Here is a 6,057-nt window from a genome sequence, read left to right on the forward strand (position 1 = left end):
GCATTCAACTATTAGTTATATATCATGTAGACATATATAGACATAAAAGTACCCTCAGTCAGTTCAGTACCTTTGGCTAGAAAAGGTATACTTTCTGTATACTTGTACCTTACTAGTAACTAGTATAGGTATAGTTAGGAGATACTATTTACCATTCCAAGTACAAGGAATACACCAGAGTCAGTTCATTCATGAGTCTATACTAAATGATATATGAAAGGATACACTTACTTGAATACACTTACTTGAATACACTTACATGGATACACTTACTTGAGTACACTTACATGGATACCTTTACATAGATACTTTGTTAAAAGCATGCCTGTATATGTATAGTTATATAAGTAATGCTTGAAGGACTTAGGAAGGCTAACCCGCTTTATTTTTTTCTTTTCCTCGTTGGGATGTGGTCTGGTAGGGTATCGGGTATCCGTCCGAAGGTCGTCTAAATATTAGTTATATATCATGTGTACATATACGGACATAATAGTTCTAGTCAGTCAGTTCAGTACCTTTGGGTAGCAAAGGTATATGTTCATATATCCCTAGTAAGATATTATAAGTATTGTTTGGGCGTATATATGATTTGGTAATAAATATGGATTTCGACCTAGCGATTCATTGCGGAAGTTACCTTTAGTTCCAAATGTAGAATAGGGACTACCAATCATATTATTACTTACTTACAGCGGGTCTTGTGACAACCCGAAATTTTCCATTCAAATCAAACCACATCAATCCAATAGAAGTAGAGCAGTTTCAGTGAGAATTCAAACTTTTGGAATAAGTTTGGCAGTTTTAGGGTTTTACACCTAAGGAGTAATTAGGAGAGTGGTTGCACTAGGATTTTGTGCAACACTGTAAATCCATTACTCTAGGTCATTTGAATCCATTCCGAGAATAGAAATATTTTCTGCCAAAAATCTCTGGACTATAAATAGAATTCTGAACCAAATTGGTTCATTATTTGATTTCAATTTAGAGAAAAGCCAAATACTCTCTCACGGATCTTCGGGTTTTCATCCCAGATTGTGAGTCTACTTCCCTTAATGTGTTTTAATGCTTGTTATATGCTTTATAACATTGTTTTCATGTCCAAAACACTAGATCCGGGAGTTTACCGCCCAAGAACGTTCTTGGGGAGTAAACTCCAAAATCAAGCCTAAAGGCCACATAGTCCCATTTCCGTGTTAGGCATCTAACTAAGGACTTAGTGTATGATCATATGAGGCTAGAAGCAAATCAAAAGCAAGTCGTTTGAGGAGTTTACGGCCAAGGAACCACCTCTTGGGCCGTAAACTCCAAGTAAAGGGCACAAATGAGTGCCTAGTGATCCTTTAGCCTTAGAGCAAGAACCTAGAAGCCTTAAGCAAGTGTTTTAGACCCACAAAACAATTAGAAACCAACTTTGGAAAGGAGTTTACGGCCAAGATGCTCCTTAGGCCGTAAACTCCAATAATTAGTGCCAAAAACCACTTCAAACTCATCCTAAGGCTTAGTCTTCATTTTTGGCAAGTACCTTAATGTGTTTAGGACCTAAATAACACATGAAAAGCATAAGTGTTGGAGAGTTTACGGCCAAGAGTATTTCTTGGGCCGTAAACTCCTTTAATGGGGTCAAAGGACACCCTAGACACTTCCTTAGGCCAAGAAACTTTTAGGGCAAGTACTTAGATGAGATATGGACTAGTTAAAATTCTTAGGACCTCATGTGTGAGGGAGTTTATGGCCCAAAGAGTTCTATGGCCGTAAACTCCATCAAATGGTCCCATTTAGTGCCTTAAACCTCCCTTAATCCAAGTATTGAAGCATAGACTTGTTCCTAGAATTGTTAGACACTTGTAAGGACAATAAGAACCCTCCCAAGGGAGTTTACGGCCGTAAACTCCAAGGGAAAAGGGTCTTTGGGCCGTAAACTCCCCTTAGGAGTCAATATGGTACCTTAAACTCTTGTCTAGCCTTGAAGCAATTCCCCTCTAAAGTTGTAGTACTTCTAAACTCCATTTCATGGCTTGTTTGAGAGTTTACGGCCAGGAGCTTACTCCCCTGGGCCGTAAACTGTAATGAATATGGTCTTTTGACCTTAAACTTCCATTAGGGGCATTGCACTCCTTATTGCAACCCATTTGCCTCCTAGCACTTGACCAAAAGTGTTGACCTCGCACGTAAATGTTTATACTTGCATAGTTAGTGATTAAATCTCTAATTATTTATATACATATGTCTTCATATGTAATTAGGATCATTGTGTGTGTCTAAGTCATCACTTGACACCAAGCACTTGTCCGATCCTTCCGTGCGATAACAGCCCGTTCATTTTCAGTCACATACTGCAGGTGAGTTCATACCCCTTAACTAATGTTTTAAACTATTTCAAATGTTTTATGGGGGGGGGGGATACAAGTAGAATCATGCTACTTATTATGTCAATCACATGTGATTAGTAAGTTGGATTATATTACTTATTACATCAATCACATGTGATTAATATACAGCATTCAAAAGATTTGGCTACTCATTAGTCGTTTTACCAAATAGTTTCCTTCAAATGATTTTTATAAACATTTTATATGTTTTCAACTACTTATTACAATGTACTTCTTACTCTGTCATCATATTTCAAACTCATTTACAACTGTGTTTTCAAACAAATATTCCTTATACTTATATCGTTTTATCAAACTTATGCCTTCAAATTGTTTTATAGATTGACATCAAGTCGATCTTTCCTTAGACTAATATTTATATTTCAAATGTTACTAAATTTATTTATGCTTTGATATTATAAATTGCATGCCTCTATATGTATACTTATATAAGAAATGTTTAAAAGACTTAGGAAGGCTATCCACCCTATTTCCTTTTCGCGCTTGAGATGTGGTCTGGTGGGATATCGGATACTCGTCCGAAGGTCGTTTAAATATTAGTTATATATCATGTGTACATATAAAGTCATAAAAGGTCCTTCCAATTCATCCTATGCCCTTGGGTAGCAAGGGTATACATCCACGTCCATACGTACCACTTAGATCACTAGTAAGCTACCATATGGGTAGTTCAGGAAGATACTAGAACCATTACTAGAACGCGATATCATACAATGAGTTAGTTCATTCATGAGTCAATACTTTCTAGAACGTTACTGTACAATACATATACATCTATACTAGGACGAGAACATATACAATTATACTAGAACGCTTACATGACAATACTTGCTAGATAGAGAGAACACACATTTCAGCTAGCACACGTAGAACATTTCAGTGCACCATTATACAATTACATAATCACACTTACATAAGTACAATTACATGATCACACTTACATGAGTACGCTTACATATACATATACATATACATAGAACAGACGTCACTAGGGGCTATAGCTCAGAACCAGTTCAGGATCTAACTATACTGATAAATCACACTACAATTGTGATTGGTATATCGAGTATACATGATCATAGTAATGTGGATTCTCACGGCTTGCATTCATGCAGGGGTCGTGGGTAGGTCCTAAAATCCCTTTGATAGGGGGGCGAAACAGTCTGGGATCTAGACATCACATTATACCTTATCCCTCAAATAAGGCAAGTTGAGTATCGATGTATTGATATATATATATATATATATATATATATATATATATGTATATATATATATATATATATATATATCCAAATACTATGGTACTTGGAAGTATTACCCTAGACTTAAGGTAATAGGTACGGTTGTAGTTCGACACTACACCATAGTACCATTTCTTTCCTATTACATTCACTTAGTGAATTCTTCATAGGAAGCACGGTATTGTAGTTACTATCTGTTGATAATTAGTAGCCCTTTTAGAGCTACGATTTAGTACTACGTTAATTTTTCCAGTACATATTTCAGTGATAATCTCACTTAAACAATAAATGTACAAACTATATTTTTTTGGATAATGATAGTTATATTTTAGGAAAAACACATACTCTTACAAGAGACACACACACAGAACAGTTAGGTCTTGGTAGAAGACACCTTCACATACTAGAAGGAATCATAGGGATTCTGGGGTTTTTCAAACACTTACAATTCATATACATTTACAAATTCTTACAATACATAGACTTACAAATTCTTACATACAAATTAAGACACTAAATGCTTATGATCTCACCAGCTTTAAAGCTGATGCTCGTTTTCAAAATTACTTGTATCCTCAGGTCATCATAGACAGGTACCGATGCAAGGAGAAAGGAAGATGAAGCTTATTCAAGACTTATCTTTCATTTTGATTTATGCTTTAGTGTTTATCAAAATTTGACAGAATACAATTGTATAATAATTATTTTATTAATGCAATGGATGATGTTGTTGCTTGTTTACTACTTTACATTGTTGTTGATATTAAACATGTCGTCCTCCACCCCAGAGCGTTTCCGCCGTTCTTGGTTTTGGGGTGTGACAGGTCTCGTGAGAAGACTACTTACTTACTGGACGGGACTAACCATTCCGGCACCCAACTGTTAGCAACAGAGGTAATGAACATCTACGGATGCATACGGTTAATACTTATATTAGGGTACCTTTACGGGACTAACCATTCCTACGCCCTGCTATTAGCTACAGAGGAAAATGAACATCTACGGACGTCTAAGGTTATTACTATTCCGGCAGTCGCAATGTTGGGTTGATCCTAATACAAAAGGATAAACACTTACATGGCTATATTTTTCCTATTACTTTCATTTTGTGATACATTCACATAAACGATGAGGTAGACTATATATATATATATATATATATATATATATATATATATATATATATATATATATATATTGTTAATAGTAGTCATACAAGGGAAAAACCATCTTTGTTACTTTCAAAACAGTTAGGTCTTGGTAGAAGATTTCATCTATACTAATAGGAATCATAGGGATTTCTAGGGTTTTTCAAATGCTTTCCTTTACTTACAAACATTTACATACTTATACGAACTTTCTCTCAAAACAATGTCAAGACTTTCGTTGCAAGTTTTACAAATCAAAGACACATTAATACTTATGAATTCACCAGCTTTTTGGCTGATACTCGCTTTCAAAATAACTTGTATTCTCAGGTCACAAATAGACAGGTACGACGACCAAGTTTTGTGAAGACGGAGCAGTCCAGACTCGTCTTACTTTCTGATTATTCATTTTAATGTTGTCTTATACTAAAAGATCACACTTGTAATTAAAATTATACTATTAATGCAATGGATGATGTTGTTGCTTGTTTGCTACTTTACATTGTTGTGATATATTACATGACGTCCTCCGCCTGAGAACGTTTCCGCCGTTCTCGGTTTTGGGGTGTGACATCCACATTTTTAGCAGCCCAGATAGCGGCTTTCAGAGTGGTATTTTGCTTGACCATTGGACCAAAGTCCGCTGGTAATCCGAGGGCAAATTTGTTAACCTTGGAGAGTTCAGTAGGGACGAGGTGAGGAACAAGCTTCATTTTCTCAGTAAAGCTTGCAGCGTATTCCGTAACGCTCATTCTTCCCTTCTTCAGATTCTGGAATTCATTGTTGATCTCTAGAAGATCCTACTCAGAGTAGTATTGCATCTTCAACTGTACTAGAAAATCCTCCCACGACATCTTGCTTGCTTCACCTTTGGGCATTGAATCAGCTAGTAGCTTCCACCAGCTTAGTACTCCAGATTTCAACAGAGGAACCGCGAGAGCGGTCTTCTGCCTGTTGCTACACTCGCAACTCTCAAACATCGTCTCCATTTTAGAAATCCAGTTCATGACTTCCACCGGTGTCGGGCTTCCAGATAGACTCGGTGGCTTGGATGCCATGAAATCCTTGTATTTGCATCCACGTCCATCATTTCCTCCATCCTGGTGGTTTTGCCTAACTATCGGTGGGTTGGCTTGACCAACAGTCCCACTGTAGTTTCCTTCCTCAGTCTGCCCTTCGTTCAACTCGGGCTGTTCGATCTGAATAGTCGCTTCCTCTCGATTTTGCAGGTGCAAACGTCCGGTTTCCTCCATTTGACGATCCAACATCGCCTGG

The sequence above is a fragment of the Lactuca serriola genome, chromosome 4, assembly GCF_051521515.1.
Source record: "Lactuca serriola cultivar US96UC23 chromosome 4, Lser_US96UC23_V15, whole genome shotgun sequence".
In the NCBI taxonomy this organism is placed as follows: domain Eukaryota; kingdom Viridiplantae; phylum Streptophyta; class Magnoliopsida; order Asterales; family Asteraceae; genus Lactuca; species Lactuca serriola.